This window comes from Stegodyphus dumicola, chromosome 6, assembly GCF_044657685.1.
Source record: "Stegodyphus dumicola isolate Sdum_Otavi_A_Nest chromosome 6, ASM4465768v1".
Lineage (NCBI taxonomy): Eukaryota > Metazoa > Arthropoda > Arachnida > Araneae > Eresidae > Stegodyphus > Stegodyphus dumicola.
The window spans coordinates 196012621-196033622 of record NC_140773.1 but is presented as its reverse complement, the minus strand read 5'-3'; positions in this window follow the sequence as shown (position 1 = coordinate 196033622).

The window sequence follows — 21002 nt, the reverse complement described above, 5'->3', positions numbered from 1 at the left end:
TAACATGAAAGAAATCCGAGCATTATTTATAAAATAAATTGAATGATAATGCATAGTTTGAGTTCTTGTTATTCCTGTATCACTTCCTCGTCATTCTTCAAGACATGTTTCATTACAATCGAGAAATATTTCTAGCTGAGCGGATATTTTTGGATGTACTGTGAATATAAATACTGGTTATCAGACAATGTGGCAAAACATTAAAGTACCTGTCTGTGGCTGTTGGTTGTCAGACAATGTGACAAAATATTTTAACACTTTTCTGTGACTCTATTACTTATAGGAGGGTATTCTTAAAGAATTTTTCTTTTTTTCTGAAAAGGAGTAAAATATTGCAACCATTTGAACATATGATACAAAATACAGAAATTAAGCATATCGTTATGTATTCAAACAGCTATGAGCTATTTATTAAGGAAGTTCCAACGTAACATTTATTAAACTATAGTTTAATGCTTAACCCTTTCCCGCACGCTACCTTTTAAAGTCGGAGTTTTGGTTAAAAAAATCTGATGTGTACACCAGATGACTTGCTTGTACGGAATATTAAATTATACGCATTTTTCTTGCATTTTATTTAAACTTATTAGATTGAATTAAACCTACTTCGCCGACAGCGCATAAACCACAATAGAATAAATGCATTCTTTAAAATTCATTTCTTGTTTACCATAGCGACACTCTGGCGCTAGGTTTACTTAACAGTATTATGTTTCATTCATATTATAGCTCAGAATGCACAAAATGTATATCATTTAAAGAATTATCTAATCGTTGACACGTGTTCTATTCAAATACTATAATAATGCTAGAACTATGTATAAAAGAAATTAAGCAAACAAAACAAAAAAGAAACAGTTTTTCACAGACGATTGAATATTTCTCATTTAATTAATTCAGTTCTCACTTCGCGACAAGGCAAAAATAGATAAAAACTGAAAATATCTATATTAAAAATTACGAAGTAAATCCTAAACACTTATTTCCTCAAAAAATTCCGGAAAGGATTAAGCATGATTTAATTCGCAATAATAAATGAAGACGTTATCTTTGTTGTTGCGAAGCTTAGTCTCTCTAGATTGGCAACAAATCTACTATTCTGCTATTTCAAATGTAATCAAACATGTCCTCCATGTTATTTACAAATTAGGCTTAACCGCACTTAAACAGCTTTTAAATTGCTGATAATTCTAAAAATATTGCACACAGATTTAGTAAAAGCATAAAATCCTTAACCGAAAGATAAAAACAACATAATTCAATCATTTTAAAGCAAATAATGTACAATTTACAAACATATAAGAGTAAAGAAACTGAGATCACTGAGCCGGGTAATAGAGTGGATATATATATAAATATATTTATATACGTTTGGTGCGGCCGATTGCAACGAAAATACGAGGTGCACATCTACATGTTATAGCAGTCCTATATACAAAATATCAACGTTCTAAGGCTACTCGTTTTTGAGTTATGCGAGATACGTACGTACGCACGTACATACGTTCGTACAGACGCCACGAAAATTTCTCTTCAGAATTAATTTTAAAGCAGTTTTATAATTTTTTTGAAGGAAAAGAGTATTTTATTCTGTCCTTACGTACAGATATCACGCAAAAACATCGTTAAATTGCATTCGATAGCGGTCAAAATTGATATTTTGTTGAAATATGCAGCCTGAAACTATTCGCGATTACAATACTTCCTTTTTACTTCGTACAAGGAAGTAAAAAAGGTAGGCAGTCTAATTTTTAATTCTGTGGGTGTGCCCAAAGTGGCACACTGATTGAATATAGCTTTGAAAAGAGTGCTGAAACGAGCATTGTTGTCAATGAAATGACTGATGAGATGCGGAGAAAAAAAGAATACAGACCCTCGGTTGCCATAGATTATCAGTGATCCCGGTTTGGGCACACCTAGGGTTCGCCGTTTGATTTTAGGCAAGATTCCAAGGTAAAAATTTAAAACTAATATAGAATAAGGAGATTAGCATACAGTCGAAAAAATAACACAGAACTTTCTTTTTAAACGATTCCTTTTATACCCTAAAAAAAATCTGGAAGATTTCTTTGAAAATGAGGGTCTTAAAAAACTAAATATGGCTAAAATATATGGACTGGTTTCTGTTGAGCTGCCATCTGCTATAAATAAAGAAGTTTCAGAGTAATGTATAGTAACTTATATATTCTTTTTCATTCAATTTTTCTGTGCGTACAGACGGAAATTCTTAGGTGTGTCCACACCGGACACACTGTGCAGCAAAGGGTTAAAAATAATATTTTATACACTATTCAGATGTATCATTGATTTTAAAAATTTTACATTGTGTATTAATTTATAATTTAGGTAAACACTTATAATCTACATACATCAGAACTGCCAGTAGATGTTTAAACTCTTAATATTTGACTTCCCAAACACCCGTAATGAGAACATGAACATTGAGCATTTATTTTAATTTTTTATCATATAGTATTAATATGTTATTACACATCGTTATTTGTTATTACATATCGTCAGTTCATATAGATGAGCTTTAACGACCCGTAATTATTCACTTGCATATTACATACATGATTAGTATTCTTACGTATCTTCCCCTTCGTTAACATTATTTTCTTGTCCATTTTATTGTATTTGCCTACCTTTGCGTCTAGATCAAGGCTTGTGGATAAGTCTTTAATTAATTCATGTGCAATCTCAGTTATCTGGTTTTTCAAACACACTTTGGCTTTTCTAATCTTATTAATTCTTTTCTCTTTTTCATTACAATTTGAACCTTTCTCGTGGTCTTCAAGTCCAAACTTTTTCGAGAAATCAATACAATTCATAATAACTTCTCCGTTTTCCTTGAAAATCAGCTTAATCTTAGAGACGATATGCATAACTGTGTCCATAAGAACATAAATACAATGCTGCATTATTTCTTTCATGGTTTTACCAAAGAAAGCGTCAATTTATAACTGATATTTCTTTATAGATGACTCCAGGTAAGTTTCGTAGAAGAATTTACTGCTGTTATTATAAGCAGAAGCTATACAGAAACAGTACAACTAATTCGTCGGAGAAAAGAAACTATGTACATATAAAAATATCTGTAAATCCTCGGATTTCAGTAGAGAGCATAAAAACGATCCAATACAAAAGCCATTTTCTGGAATCTCTTTCATTAACGGAAATCAAGGCTTTATTAGAGTAATAGCTGGAAGGGCAGGGTATGAAGATTAAAAATTAAGAAGTCTATGAGAAATTTGGAATCCGCCTTTCACTTGCTGCAAAATAATAGAATGGGTTTCAAAAATGGATAAATAACTTTGAAGAGTTTAAAAAAATTTTATGATATACGACTACGTGCTTTTACACAACGAGCGTCATCATACGCGCGTGATAATAATAATAATCAAATTATATTTAAATTTTGCCAAATACGTTCTGATGATCTCAGAGATTAGATGACTTTTGCATAGCTAATGAAAACAAAAAAGATCATTCTTCTTCTTTTCCTGTTTCGGAATGTATCTCATTTGAAACTGTCCTCCGTTGGTAACATTTACCTCCAAATTGATATGTATTGTGGGGTTCAACTCTTTTATTTAACAGCTAAATGTGGAGGAACCTAATGAACAGCTAAGCAAATAATCGCTTCAGTTCAGTAACAGAAACGTAAACTCGAGAAGAGTTAATTACCATTTATTTCTCAAAATAAGTGTGAACAGTTGGCCCCTTTCTCAGGACGTACAGCAAAGCCTCCACTTGGGCTTGAACTCAAAATAATGAGAAATAAGACTTAATTAATGCTTAACTAAGGAGATATAGCCGAAGCTATCAAAATTCTAAGTAGTTTGCCCCTAAATATCTAATAAACAAGCGAAGCTATCAAGGGCCTGTAATATAGTCGAGCGTAGTAACAGCTCATAGACACGTAGCTAAAAGGCAAACGCGCGCTAGTCAGAAACTCTGAGACTCTCTCTTGAAGTCGGTGGAACTTCGACTTAAATACTTTTCTTACCTATTTGCATTAAACGCGATTCCAAAAACACATTCTGGTAGGAAATTGTAAGCTAAAATTAGGTTAGACAGGAAAGTAGCTTAAAATAACTGTTAAAAACTTAGGATAAACCTTACAGTACAATAAAAAAAACGCGGTAAGGATGTGTTTCATCGATCATCTGTAAAGCTTTGAGTTGCCCCCTTGCAAAGCGTAAGATATTTATGTTTGAAATTTCATCAGGAAACTACGCGGTATAAAAGAATTGTGTAGCCACTAGCAATATATTTGTTTTTAGAATTTAATAAACAATCTTAGCGGTTTAAAAGAAATACTTTCCTACTCCCCATATTAAAATATTTTTATCTCCCAAGCGGTAAAGTTTTGCTCTTCAGCAAGGGGTTAAAATACTTGCTTTTTATTTCAAATTTATTCTCTTATTAATTAACAAGCAAAACAGTTTAAAAGCAACAAACACAAATTCATTTCAATTATTATTAATTACTTGTTGGAATCATAAAATTGCACTAGTTGGATTCATTAAAATCGCCTCTCTATATGTGTAAAGAAGAATGTTCGTCTCTCTGTGTGTAATTCATACAAATCTACAATTTTGTTCAAATCTTGATGAAATTTTACGCACCTGACCTTCAAAACAAGAAGAAGGTCACTACAACTTAAGATTTCGAAAACCATCCCACGGAGTTCCACTCAGGGATTTTTAATTAGAACGTGTCACTCACCTCATCGGTAGCAATGCGCTGAGCTAGACGGGATATTGCAGAGGAACGAGATTCTTGTAGTATATTCTTGTATTAAACCACGGAAGGGCTCCGAGAAAAACCAACTATGGAAGCGATGTCTCGACTACGCGGGACATTTCAGAACTTTGTTGAAAATGTTTCGTTTGCAGCTGTGTTCCACGTAGATGTCAACCAACAGACGAAAGTTCTACTTCTGAAGGAACACGGGAAATTTTCAGTATGACGATGGCTGTACTTTGAGGTCGTGGAATATAGAAAAAAAAAAAAAAAAAAAAGCCGATTTTATCGGAGAAATAAAAAAATAACCACATTTGTGTGCTGCGTTTTTATAATAAAACTGTCTAAGTCATTTAAAATTAATTTTATATACTGGTCAAATTTATAATCTTGGAAATTTTAGACTATACAGCCTTTTATAACAGTCTTGTACTTTTGGGGATTTGTTAATTAATTTTTCGTCCCAAAAAATTCATCATGTTTGATAATATTTCGTACTGACCGATTGCGTACCGCTTAGAAATATTTTTATTTTTGTACAATAGAATATTTTTTCATTAATTTGAAAAACAATCTGTTAAAATTAATTAATAATAATTAAATCTGTAAAAAATCTGTTAAATCTGTTTGTATATGCGCGGGTAGTTTTCCGTTTCGCCGGCGCAAATCTCGCCAAGCAGACTTTGTTGGCAACAGCGTACAGTGTACACATAAAAAATGTTAACAAATGTTAGGTCTAAGAATTTTTTATTTTGAAGGTATAAACATTTAAATATCGTTTAAAATTTTGTAAAAAGCCAATAAATAAACACAAAAAATAAATATGTAAAAAGACATTAATTTAAAAATTTACTATGCTTTCATGGTTCGCCAGTTCACATGACCCCAAGTGATCTTATCTCACGTAAAGTACTCTACAAAAATCTAATTCTCTCAATAATTATCTACATTAATTTCAAGTTAAATCTTAATTTGGAATACAAGTTTAAATGCAAGAATTATTTCAATTCGTACGAAAAATTTGTACGTAAAGTTTACTCAGAAATTATGTAAAACCGCAGTGCTTTACTTCGCTAGTGCATTCTCATTAGATTTGATGAATTTACCCTTGATTTTACCTTTTCTATATTTTCGCCTTCGAGTGAGTGGTGTGATTGCATCCTAATTAACTACCGCGAATGGTTTTAGGGCATAAAATTTAACTAGTAAAAATTCTATGTAATTGTATGCCAGTATTGAAAGAAACAAACAATCTGATAAATGGCTGCGACTTGTTTTGAAAATGAAGGGTACAAGGTTACCAGCGAAGATATTCCGTTTGGCATCAGTTGTACCATTATTGGCGACTTTATCGTTTGCGCCGGCAAAACGGAAAAGTACCTATGCGCGAATTAACTTTTCTACTAATTAATTATCTTTTAAATTGTGTTGCTGTTGTTGTGACTTTTCCCACTCGATCGACAGTAACATCAGATCAGATCTCTGAAATCAGATCAAGCCCACGAAATTCATTGTGGCAAATGATTGTTAGAAATTCATTGTGGCAATTTTTAACAAGATTGCGCTTGTCGTTGGCAAGAACTTTGAGCACCACATAAATAACAGTACGATTTTTGATGGAGAGCACTCCGGGGGGAACGGGTCTCAGGGTCTGCCAACCATCTTCCCCTATCACCAAACTCTCGAAAGGACATTCAAATCGCCGAAATTTAGAGCGCCCCCATGCCGCACAGACACTATGCATTTACAATCATCCATGTCTTCTCTGAAACTCGAACTCGAGCCCTTCGGTACAGCAGTCAGCGTCTCTAGCCACTATCTGGTTTGGGCGGCTTTAAATTGCTTATTGCATAATCAGCGACGTACTGTAAACAATATCACGGGTGCATAAAAAAAGGAAAGCATTGCTTATATTATAATGAGAATACTCATTAAATTTGTATGGTGTTAATTTTATTTAAATAATGAAATACTTTTTAGATTATAAATACGTTAGAAACTACATTTTTATTATAAGTGCTACATACTGATACAGTGCAAAGTTATGGATTTATTGTTATGCATGATGAAAAAAAAAAACATTTGGAAATGCATTCATTAAGATATATCTTATTCGTTATACTGATACCAATAAACATACATCAACAACTTCTAAATCATCGCATGTATACATATCTCTGTCTATGTATATGTAAATATATGACTTAGATGTTAATTTATATGTATGCATGAACATAAAAATGAGCATTGTTAGAAAGTTTGTTTGAAGTCACTTCTAATTCATATAATGATCATGTAATTGACAGCAATTGTAGTCATCAGTTCTTTGCATCTTTATCTGTCTTATTCTGTCTATGTTCTTTCGATGACAATCATTTGTAAGCTTTAGTCTATGTTGAGTTGTTACTTATAAGCTTTAATTAATTTTTTATTAAATAGAAATGTTTTCTTAGAAATACTTGTATATTTATAAAGCTTCCCTGATGTTCTGATAATGAGATAAGACTTCTAAAAAAATTCTTATTATTATCGCTGTAATTAATTAATATTTTTAAGGTCGTGTATACTTTAAATGTAATATCCTTACTTTATTTAGTGTTCTTATATGTATTATTAGATTTTCCAGTATGGTTATTAAAATTTTAATATGTGAAAATATGTTCATAATTTTTTTTTTCACTTTCACTGTTTTAATACTTAATTGTATTTCTCAGTTAGGTAGTTTTTTAACAAAGCAGTGTAATTTTAATTTAATTTATGAGTTCGTTTTAAGTTATAAGCTACGTTGCTGTCATATTGTTTATATTTATTTTCCTGTTGACTATTTATTATCTCCCTATAAATATAAGATGAACTCCATAAATTTACCAAATGAAATTTGCTAGCTATTTGTTAGCTACTGTGCGAGTTAACTGTTAACCGCATTTAAAATGATGTAACGGTGGAATTTGGAATTTGAGTACCTAAAGAGAATATTACATGTTACAAAATGTGATTTTTAATTTTTATATGGCCTTTAACTACTCAAATACACAAAATTTCTCTATAGTACCACACTCCTAACTAAAGGTTTTTCGGCTACTCTTCCTCTCTCAATTTAAGGTTCGAATCCCGCGAACGGGCTGGCTGCATGGGCGTTTTCGTGGTTTTCCCCATGTGCAACGTGTATACGAGCTAGTTTCCCTTAGAAAGTCCTCCACGAAGGCATCCCTTATCTTAGGCAGATAGCCCTCGAGGCTTTGCCATAATCACACACACACCCTCTCTCAATTTAAATTTTAGGTCCTCATTTTTTAACTACTTTTAATATGCGCATTTCATTTTTATTTATTTTTATCCCATTTTTTTACTTGAGCGTTCAAATTGTTTAAAAATGTGCACTTTCCTTTCTTTCTCTTAAATACTAAATTTCCTACTGTCTACATACTTTTCCTTCGCACCAAAATTTGATTTCCCTTCCTTTGGGCAAAAATGCTTAATAGGTGAAAAAAAATACTTCTGTCTACTTTTTCTATTTGTCTGCCCATGTTTTGTCAGCATTGTGACTTCATGATCCTTAGAAAAGACCATTCTCAAAATTATAAATATAATACACACTGATATACAATATACTTTCTTTTGCATAATTTTCATGATCTGAAATGGTGTTGATCTATTTATTTCATTACACCAACGGCGTTGAGATTTTAGGCCACATATCTGAAAATATTTGCCCAATATTTAAAATATATTCATTTTTAACAAAACATATTATTTTACCAAGTGGAATCTAGAAATTCTAATTTTTCGATAATCTTTAGCTAATCTCAACATCAGCTTTCAAATATCCTCAATAAAAATTTAACTCACGCCTGGAAATTATACTAAGTATCAAATCTTTTCTCAGTATATTATGGTTACTGACCTCTAGTAGCAAAATTCTGCCCCAGGTCTGTAACACTTTTACTTTATATCTAACATATATTCTATTAAAAAATGTTTTTGCCTCGTTATTTGGGTCTTTTTCTTTTCTTTCATGGGTAATAATTAAAAAAACACGTAAATCATGCAAAGATAATTTGAAATTTCTTATGTTCTTACCTCCCATCATTTCCATAATAAAAAAAAAGTACTATTATAATTGAATTCAAGTACAACCAGGCTAGACACACCTACATGCAGTTCTTTATCTCAATCGATTATCGAGATATTTAGAAGGCGATCATTATATAGAAGCTTAAATTTATAACCAAGGTGAAAGGAAAGGGCAAGCAGTGATCGAATTTCGGTAACGGAAACTTTTGAAAACGAAACTAAAAATGAAAATTTGGGGAGGGAGGGAATGTTCTTCACGAACCATTAATAATGCTCCTGAAAGGTTTATTTCAAGAAAAATTATATCATTATAATATCCGGGAAGGTTTCAGAAGAAAAATTACTCATAAAAGATATAGAGTTATAACTTCTTCATAATGAAGGCATACTTTGTAAAGTTTAATTTCTGATTTTGAAGTTAAACTGTAGTGTATTAGTGATATGCAAGCAGATAAAATTTGAAATGTAAATAAGATTCCCTGAGAAAAATCTCTTCCGAGTTCCTTATCTACGTAATGCGCGCGGGTGCAAAGGTATGTATTTTATGGCTTTGATTAATATTTAATTAGCTTTGAAACGTAAGAACAAATTCTCTGAAAATCTGTTCTCAATTTTCTGTGTAATATGCCCATAAATTCAAACATCTTAATATTGATAGTAATTATTCGTTAACACTATTACCTGAAAATTCTCTGTGCATCAACGTCCACGAGTAGCTGAGAAATAAAATCGCTGAATGCTGATACTTGGACTCGGGATCAAAGCTCAGCGAACGGATTGGTTGTAGGGAAATTTTCGCGGTTTTTGCCATGGATAAAGTAAATACGACTTAGTTTCTCTTAAAAAAATCTTCACGAAGGCTGTGTCTTCCTCCCTTAAGCTCGTCCCCTCGAGTGCTTTGCCATAATCTTATCCGTTTAAGTTATAAGTCAAAATCAACTTCGATCGAAGAGCGGAATAAAAAATTAGCAGCTAAAGAGATTTTTAGCTTTTCGTTTTATATTAGACTACAAAAAAATTAGAAAATAAAAAAGTAATTTCTTTGTAGGGTTTCCCTTCGTTCAAATAACCAATTATTTACATTTTTTTATCGTTTCTGAACTCCTCCACTTCCCCTCTCATTTCCTTGTCAGGATGCTAATTCAAAGTTAAGTGAAGTGAGTATTTAAACGGGTGACTCCTGGAATTTATTCAGAGCGCGTTTTTGCTAGCTAGCATACAATCCGTTTTTGACCTTGTTGTTACGCGGAATTGCTGATATGCCTTTTGGCCATTTGAAAAATTATTAGGCCTGGTAGGTTGTCAAGTCAACCTAGTTAATCGTAACTTAAAGTGCTAGTCCAGCATCAGTCTTTTTAGGCTTGATTTGTGTAACAACGCTTAAGTTCCACCGCAAGTTGTCGGTGTTATTGTAAAGCACGAAATACTGTTCATAGTTGAAATTAATAAAGGATTATTTTCACCCTTCTTCTGCGCTGGTATTATTTCACGCCTGTGCGAGAAGTCGCCAAGTTCATTAGCAAGATCTACATTACTTCATATGGCCAAAGAGAGTTAGATCCTATACTTTTAAAAATTAAATTTAAAATATCCCACATCAGAGGAATTCGATAAACACAATTGTAAAAGAAACATTTATACTATGAAATAAAACAATAAAATTAATATGACGAGAAGAAATTTAAAATATTACTTAAAAGCGGATAAAAAATCTAGTGGTTTCATAAAAGAAATAAAGCTTACAATTATTGACAAAATAATACTAAAATAGTTGAAATTTTTTGCATCATAAAATGATTTTGCAAAAACTCTTAGAAGAAGCAACTTATAACTCTATCAAGAAGTAACTTAGGATTAATTAAATAAAACTATACGGACTATCATTTGTGAAATATCGATGAATTAACATTTACTATGAGTTTCTTTAAAGCAAACATGAATAATATGTTCGAGCCTATTAACTTTTTTTAACTTAAGATTTTCTGGAAAGTGAAATCTTTTGCATAAAATGATTTAAGAACAAGGCTTTAGAAGTCACTTGCAATTAAGTGTTCAGTTTTATCAGTATTCAAATTAGAAAAACTTAAAAAGAAATAACAGGAAGTGAAAAACGATCCAAGTGAATGGCATTTGTATATAAGATAGGGAAGATATTTGAAATCTAGCGCTAATTAAAAAAAAAAAAGATAATAAACAGTGTAATCCGTATATATGTATCTGTAATATATCAAATAATTTCGACTACCCAAATTTCTTGTCACACATTGCAGATGCTATTATATGATAACATATATCCAGTCGATTTTAATCCACAAGTTAAAACAGTCGGATGGGATTGACATGATGGCATAGATAATGAAGATTTTGAGTTCAAAATGGTTGGATGGCAGAGGCAGCTTATAGGTAAAGTGAGTGGGGTACCGGAATTTGCCAGAAAAATCGGACAAGTGTTGTTCCAGAACACTAGCCGTCTATAACAGAGGCTCTCAACAGGGGCGGTACTGAAACGTTTGGCTGTCGATGAAATTTTAAAGGGGATCAATGATGATTAAGAGTCGATGCCGAATATGCAGCGGCATTTGATCAGTATTGTGGTGTAGAGGCCGAAACCGATACGCAAACCCTGGTTGTGACATAGGGTTGGAAGGAACTTTAATCTCAAGTTTTAACAATAACAGGAATTTTAATAAGATGAAAACCTTAATAGTTGCATATCTTGACAATATGGGACTTGAAAATATTTAGTTCCGTAATTTCAGAATTTTGTTACAGGAAAAATTCTCTAACGCATTATACGCGAGGAATGATCGCTCTTAGCAGGCCAACATCCCCATAGCTCTAAACAGGAAAGATTGTCCTCTCTTCTCAGGAAACCACCTTATATATCTCCTTGTGTTTACTTGCGCTGAACTCCCAGGGGTGAAAATTCTTTCACTCATTCAAAGTGTCCATCTCCTGACCCTGATGAAAAGACTCCGTGTCTCTTTATCCACACTGGTGCGACCTTCGAGGCTGCAACCGGAATCATTAACAAAGGCACAGGATTGCATCCCGGATATAAAACTATTGCACTCTGAAAACTCATTTTATACAAAGGACCTTTATGCCACCTTATTACAGTATAATCAAGATCCTATTGATTACAAAATAATTTATGAATAAATTTTGTAGTGTTCCTCCCTAATAGTCTACTAAACTAACTGTTGAGGAAACTAGTGATCTACTAAACGAATAATCGCTTAAGTCCAAGAACAGAAACGTAAACTCAACATGGGTTAATTACGCTTTATTTTCCCCAAATCAAGATGTACAGACGGCCCCTTTCTCAGGGCATACAACAAAGCTTCCACTTGGGCTTCACTTATAAGAAATAAGAACTAATTAATGACTAACTAACTAAAGAGATTTAGCCGAAACTAACACAAATTCTAACCTAGTTGCCTCGTAATATTAAACTAACTAGCGAAGCTATCAAAAGGCACGTAATACGGCCGAGCGTAGTCACAGTTAGAGAGAGGTAGCCAAAAGGCAAAGGCGTGCTATTCAGGAATCCTAACTCTCTCTCTCTCGAAGTCGGTGGAACATTGACTTAAATACTTTCTAATTCTCATCTGCATTTAACGCGATTCTAAAAACTCATTCTTGTAAGAAATTGTAAGCTGAAGCTAGAAGAGATAGGAAAGGTTTATAAACTTAAAGTAACTGTTATAAAATTAGGATATATTTTACAATTTAATAATTAATTGTTCATTGAAATAAAGCTGTATTAGTGCTTCTGGAACAGTTAAGTCTAATTCCTCAGTAATGAATTTTAATTCGGTTTTTTTCTTTTAAGTTAGCAGTTACAGATATGCTTTAAACTTTAAATTAAACTAAACAATCAAAAATTGATTTCACATCAAATTACTGGGATTATTGATTTATATTCTTTATCGAGTTACTCGCAATCGAAACAGATATTGAATTCATTGATTAGTGTTACGTAATGACATAGTAACCTTGAAAACGCTTTTAACGCGAAAGGAAGAATCGAGAATTCCACTTCTGCTTCATAGCAGGTTTAAAAAAAAAATCTAGGAAAACGTTAAAAAAAAATTGCACAATTATTTTTTTTATCACTCTTGTTTTAAAAGCCTTGCTTGTTGTTTACTTTACAATCTTCGAAAATTTTAAAACTTTGCAACTGATGCATTTTCTGATGTTGACATCATAAAGGAATAGACGTGAAATATTTGAAATAATCAAACATTTGTGGAAAATTGGTAAGAAAAATCGAGAATTTCATAAATTTCATTTAAAAGATTTTTTTTCATCCCATGATATAAACAATAAAGTTCTATGATTTTTGCTTTTTCGTTAAACGCTGATGTGTTAAAAATCGTTTTACCATTAAATTTTTGAAAAAAAATCTAAATCTAATAATTTCGAAGAGACCTCTTCAGCACCTTTAATAGTGTACTATGTACAATATTTTAATTCGATAGCTTATTAGGATGCTATAAAATAGCTATAAAAATAGATGAAAAATTTTTTACCACAGCGACGGTAAATTAAATAAAAAATCTGAATGTTTTCAGATTTTATATTACGCCCAAAGGTACATTTTTTAACGTTTCATATGTTACCTTTATTTATTAAATATCATGTTCTTCGCACTTAAACTATAAAATTCAATTCAACAGCAATATCACAGAATAATTTTAAAATGAGCATATCTTTAGATTTAGAATTTCCGATACGCAGTCCCTCGCGCTGGTGATAAAAATGTTTTTTTTTTTTTTTTTTTTTTTTTTTTTTTTTTTTTTCGCAATAACGGAATTGCTCACTTTGAGGTCGTTGATTTTGTTAATCAAAAACAAAATATGAAATCGATAATAAGACAAATTCCTAATTCGGGCTTCCAGATGCCCATATTCGGTGGAAGATTACGTTATTCAAAATTTGGAGGCTCTAGGTACCGTTGTTTTATCATAATGCGAGAAACATACATACATTTATGCAGATTTTTCATTATTTAATTATTGAATATTACACAAGCCGATAATATTTGGTGGCAACAATTCAAAAAGTGAATTGATATTTATAGTGAACCAAAGCAAAATGCCAAATATTTGAAATAATCAAACATTTGTGGAAAATTGGTAAGAAAAATCGAGAATTTCATAAATTTCATTTAAAAGATTTTTTTTCATCCCATGATATAAACAATAAAGTTCTATGATTTTTGCTTTTTCGTTAAACGCTGATGTGTTAAAAATCGTTTTACCATTAAATTTTTGAAAAAAAATCTAAATCTAATAATTTCGAAGAGACCAAATAGCCCTTCTGGAACTCCAAACTTCTAAAAATAGAATGGTTGGAAATAAATACCATTAAGAAACACAACAAAGAAATATGCTGCATTACGTTTATGTGTGTAAGCTATAAGATATTTCCATAGCATAGGACAAACACAAGTTAAATATTTAAATAATAGCTGATAAAAACAAGAATCAGCATAAATAATTTCTTGCTATATGGCGCTACATCACTATATACCTCTTGGACAACCATGAAAATTAAATTTACATCTCAGTTAATTTAAATAATAGCTGATAAAAACAAGAATGAGTATAAATAATTTCTTGCTATACGATGCTACATCACTATGTGACTTTTGAACAACCGTGAAAATTAAATTTACATCTCAGTTAATTCGAAACTGTTTACTGCTGCTTTTCAGTTATTCATAGCCCTTTTGAACTAGCATTTAATTCATTGGAGTCTATCAACTTTAATTGTTGCACTTTAGAATTTATCAGCAAACACGATCTGCAGCGTTGTGCAAGTTAAGTTGCATTTTAACCTGTAATTCATCTTGTAACTAGAGCTTTGACGTAGGATAATATCATGTTTATACCGATCTAAGGGATGTATTTGATGTTTTTTCTTGTATGTCGCGCCTACCTCACCAAGCCCTACAATTTCCAAGTGTCCCTGGGTGATTAATGATTGTTTATAATGTAATGACAGCGGCAACTTCTTTTATTACATGACAGTTAAAAAACCGAAGATGGAAAGGTAATTAATAAACCGATTCATAGCTTTTAGTTCCTGCCGATGGCAATGGATGACATTCCTATAAGCTCTATGCGATAAAATGCGCACCTGAGAATGAACTTAAAACCACGTTTTTAATAATATCAAGCAATAAATAATAAACAGAACTTCTGAACTTCGCCATTCAAAAAAATATAGAATTTCTGACCGTATTTCATATAACAGAAATCTGATATATCAGCTAATATTTTAGTAAATTTAAATTCCAAAATAAATTGCAAGATTAATAGAAACTATATTAGAACATTCCCTTATATTCTTATTCAAACGATTCACACACTACAATATCTATTATTTGTTACTTATTTGAAGTTGATTACAAAATCTTATAAAATTGACATTATTGTTATATATTATTGTCACTCGTTAAATATTTAAGTAGAGCTAAACGAGATCCATTGCCATTTAGCTCTTTAAAATGTTAATGAAAGTCATTTGAAGCGTTCTGAAAGTACTAACATATTAGTACATTTTGAAAATTAAGCTGTATTCCTTGAATATTGTAAGGGCATCTGATAAAACACAACAACATAACTTAAACAAAATTACTTTTGCATTATTTCTTACGTATCTTTACATAAAACGTAGTCCAAAATTTCCTTTTATATAAGTTCAAAAAAAAAAAAACTGAACGAAATCTCGGTAGTGTTGCATAAAAGATACTGGAATAAGACAAAGCGCGTTAGTTTTATCTGCCTAAAGTAAGTAATGTCTCCGTAGAGGAATCTCTAAGGAAAACCTGCTGATTTTAAACATTAAGCTATCTAAGCTATCCGACTATGTTCTGGCCGTCAATTTTGAAGAAATTTTTCAAAATGTTTTTATTACTTTAAAGCTTATACTTTTGTATAATGTAATGCAACTGGGTACCAAATTTCTTGTAATGCAACTGGTTGTAAACAACTTTGTTGTAATGCAACTGGGTTCCAAATTTCGTCCCACTTTCTATCTTAATAAAAACTTTTGCTGTGGGCAAGTTTCTACCAACGCTAAAATTCTATTTAAAAAAATTTACTGCCTTACATAAAAGACTCAAAATCCGATCCAACAAATTGAATAAGTTTGCTAATCTCTATACACTTCCTAAATTTCATAAAACTTCAGTCAATTTAGATATATCGCTAATAGTACTAAAAGATTTCTGAAAGAAATTGATTATCTCTTTTCCCAGAAACTTAAACTAATTCTGGATATTGTTAATAATTTCAATTTTCAAGATTAACATTGCAATTGGATGATAAGTAACAACGAAAAAATTCTCGAGACTTTAATATGCTTCAATTAGAACATATTCCATGTTACGACTTCGATAACCTTTATATCACTTTACCTTTAGAAGAAATTCATAGTAGCCTACTTACTCTCCCCAACTTCTTTCCGCAGATTCTTTTACAATAGTTACTCTAGAAGAATGGAAATTTTTCTTCAATAGTGTACTTTTTAACAATTATTTGCAATTTGATAACACTATCTTTAAGCCAGTACAGGGAATTCCTATTGTCCGCCCTCTAGCGCGAAGAATTACGACTTTTCACTAACAAATTGCTGATTTTTTTCCAATTTTAACTGCTTTTGGCCAGATAAGCACTTACTTAGTTTTTCGCCATTTTGTTTTCGCCTTCACAATGTTTTTCACGACTCAGTTTTGAACAAGACGCCATTTTGTAAGAATAGCATCTGTCTTCCACCTTCAAAAATCCCCCCATTTATGGATACAAGGTTTTTCCATAGACCTGTTATATACTAGACGGAGCATCGCCATTCAAAACCGGGTGAAAAAGTGGCACAGGAATGAGCTGCAGGAGTTTGGGCATGAAATGAAACTGAATCCAGACTTTGGCGTACTATCGCCATGGCTGGCGATTTTTTCCTCTCTTTTCTCTCAGTTCGAAATGCGAACTTGGAAAGACGTCATTTCGCAGAAGCTGCCGTTGAATTTGCAGAAGAGGTTAGATCGATAAACACCAGCCAAAATTAATAATTTCCCTAAAATTGGACACTTTATTTTAAAATTTAACTTTATTTTAAATTTTAATTAAAATTTAAATAATTTTAATGCTGTAGAATAATATTTTGCAATATGTCCATCGGCGTCTACAATATTTAAAATAAAATTAAAAAAAACTGGAGAGAACAAACTAAATAATAAACTAATAACTAAATAATAAACTAAATAATAAATAATAAACTAATAGCAAACTAAAAAATAAATAAGTAAAATAAATAAATAAAAAAGAAGGCTTTTTAGTACTTAGGACAGAATAAAAAATAAAAAAATAGATAACATAAGAAGAATGAGTGAAAACAGAAAATAGTACAAAAAGGAAATTTAATATTAATACGAAAAGGAAATTTAATGTTAATACGAAAAGGAAATTTAATTTTAATACGGTGTATTACAGAGAACTACAGAGTAGGCAAATCAAAGTGAGAAAGATATTAAATAAAATGAACTAAAAATGAATGTCAATATAGCAGATATAAGTTAAAAGGAAGAGAGAGAGAGTGGTAAATAATTAAATTATGAAACAAAAAGGTGGTAAATTAAGACTTCCTTTTACTAGCAAATATATATATATATATATATTATGCACGTTGCACAATGTAGTCGTACTTATTTTAAATAATTTTAGAAGGTAAAATTTAAATAATGTTCATTATTTTTAAAAAGAAACTTCAAACTATTAAAGTTTTGAAATTTAACTGCTAGATAATTGCTATTTTCTTAATACTTAACAAATTCTTAATATTTGAATAAATGCCAGAAACATGATATAAGAAAGAAAATACGTGATTGAAGGTAAACAAATTTGTTATATTTGGATGCAAGAAAAGGGGATAAAATAAAGTCATTCATGTCCACCCCAAAAAAAAACATAATTTTATGCAGTTCTTACACAGTGTTGCATCAACATTACCAAGTATTAAATACATACATTACTACTTCGCACATGTCCGCATGAGCAAACGCATACAAAGAATATATAAACAAACGTATTCAAAGCAGTCTGTTGGCGTATAAAAAATGTCGCCAAAGCAGAATACTAGACTAATTAAAATTATATTGTATTACTAAAATTTTAACATTTTTTTTCAGAAAACAGTTTCTAAAAATAGAAACATTCATATATATTAAGATACTTTTATTTAAATGTTATTTCAAGTATGCATACATTATATAAAATTAGAAAATCTATTTTTTATTAGAAAAAGGCAAGTAGAGTGGATAAAAAAACCTCTACATTTTATAAAATTAGGTTTTAAAACATTAGAAATAGCTCAGTTGTGAAATGTTACTCCTCCATCTTTCACGTATCTGGAATTACATCCATATGCGGAGCATGAAAGTATCATTTTGGAAGTCCGAAACAATGCGCTTACACGCAAAACACTTGCTTCTCACAAATTCTCCATAGAACTGTAATGGTAACGAAGATCCGCGGGAAATACGATTTGGGAAATGTTCCAAATGTCACGTGGTTCGCATTCCTGTTCCCCTTCAGGGTTGCCGTTTCTCTCTCTAGTACATTACAGCTCTATGGGTTTTTCCCACTGGCCGTTACGTACCATTGGCTACTGCTTGACTACGTTTGTTTCCCCCTTCAACGTCGTCTCACCTAATTGGAGAATACTGACTACTTTTCTTTTCTGGTAGTACTCCTTTGGAATTCTTCTAATTCAGGTAACCTTTTTCAGCAGTTTTTGCTCACTTAACTTTGGCCAGGCCAATGCTATGGACGCAGGTATGTTTCTCTTATTCTTCTATTTTTCTTTGGTTTTAGAAGGACCCATTTTGAGACGTTATTATTATGTTTCTTTTAATTCTTCTCTTTAACAAATCTTATATTTTTCATGCTCATTGGGATTTCCCTTAAAATTGTGTAATTTTTTACTAATAGTTTTTTAGCTATTTATTTTAATTTGTACATTTGCCTAACTAGGCTTTCTTGTATAGTTTGTTCTTGCTTAAATAGTAAGTTTTACATTTACAATTTTAAATTGCAGGCGCATCGGGAAAAGAAACAAAACCATCGAGACTTACCATATTAAGATAATTCAGTCTCAATTGTTTTCGTTTGACGAAACGTGCTAATGGTATTAGCTGGATTTGAGTTTTGAGACGCTTTTCCCTTGATAAGTCCGTCTTAAACCTCGAATTGGGCTAATTTATCATTTATTGCAATTCATTGAACATATTTCCTGTGTATTTGTAATGTTTTTAATTAATTGAGTGCATCATTTAAAAAATTTTAATTTTTGATTTAAAATTTATTAGTTTTTTCTCATTCCTGTTTGATTTTGAAGTTATCTCGTTTTGCAATTTTTACATTAAGTTTTTACGCGATAGCTATACTTCTTTAGTATTGTATTGTTGGTTTTACATGGTGTAACTCTTTTCTCAGGAACTACAGTATCAAATGTACTTTTAAGCAATCGCTTCTGAACTTTCCTCTTCTTTGCAAACATTTTAAAATTTTGCAGCTCAATGCGCAAAATTCTTGACCGCATAGGTCTCTTTTGTTCGTGTTAATTTTCTACTTTTGTATATATATATATATACATATAAGATTTAAAGGAAAAGGATAGTTAAAAATAGCTAAAGCTTTAAATTTCATTTGATGCAGCTAATTCCGAAGTTTACAAGTAACACCATGTAAAAAGAATTACTCTAAATGAAAGCAGTTAAATTTTACGCGAAAAAAAACCTATATAAAATACAACAAAATTTAAGAAAACTTAAAAAACAAAATGCACACTGGCGCATAGAAAATACTAAACAAATTTTGTAAAAACCTATACTACAAAATTAAATTTGGTACTCTTAAAAAACCGAAACTTATTAATTACAAAGAAATAATACACAAAAACATTGAAAAAATGGTCAATTCACTTAGCCTGAGACTTCAGATAGAGCTTATCAAGGGAAAAGTACCCGAAATCTCTAACTAAGCTAATGACAAAAGCACGTTTTGTCGAACTCAATCATTGAGACGGACAACGGTAACCCACTTACAAAATTATTAAATTAATTTATTTACTAATTTTATCTTTTTCTAGCTAGGTCTCAATAGTGGTCCCTTTTCCCGACGTACACGTCGGGAAAAGGTTATTAGTTAAAAATAGAACAGTTAAAAATAGAACATTTAATAATAGAACTATTAGTTAAATATTATTATATTATTAGAAAATAGAACTATTAGTTAAAAATAGAACAAAAAGATAAAGCTAATAAATGAAAAAAAAAATTTATGCAATCAAAAATAATTTTAAAATTATTAAATAGATGTAAGAAAAACCTGTACAACGAAGCCTGGGACGGCAAATGTAAATCTAAATTAAACAATATAAAAACTGCAAGTATTAAATTTAAGTATCATTTTAAGGCTGAGCCTTATGAATGTAAAGAATAAAACCTTTATTCAAATGAAAAATAAAGACAAAAAAAGGGGTCTTGCTAAGACCAGAGGGCAAAGAATTAGTGTAGAAAAGGGAAAACATATTTGCGTCCTCTACACCAGCCTTCTAAAATTAAAATGAGCTGAAAACTTGAAAAAGGTTGTCAGAAAAAGACGAAGACCTAAAGAGCGTTACCAGAATATAAAAACAGCTAAATTCACCAATTGGGTGAAGTGAACATGACGTAGAAGAAGGCAGGCAAAATTATGCAGGAGCCAATAGTTACTACCCGGTCAGTGGGGAAAAAGTGCTGGGGGTTAAGAGGGATAGAGGAAGGTTGAAGGAGACAATCCTTTCAAAATAGCGTCGTGTTAAAGACATCGTCGTTTCTAAAAGTAAATACTTAAACAAAAAGGCTAAATGCAAAGAAAATTGCTAATCTGGCCCAAAGCAAGTTGAAATGGAAATAATCAGAAATTTGTTTATTAAAATCTTAATTCTTCACGCTAAAGGGCTTTTAAGCGTCTGTGAAATGAAAGGGCGCTTAAAATTAATAACAGCGCTAGGGTTGGCCAGAAAAAAAGCGATATTAAATAATAAATTTACTTAATTCAGGCCATTTCAAGAGAGAAAAAGGCGAGGGAGATATAAGAAAATATGTTACATTTTTACATTAGACTACT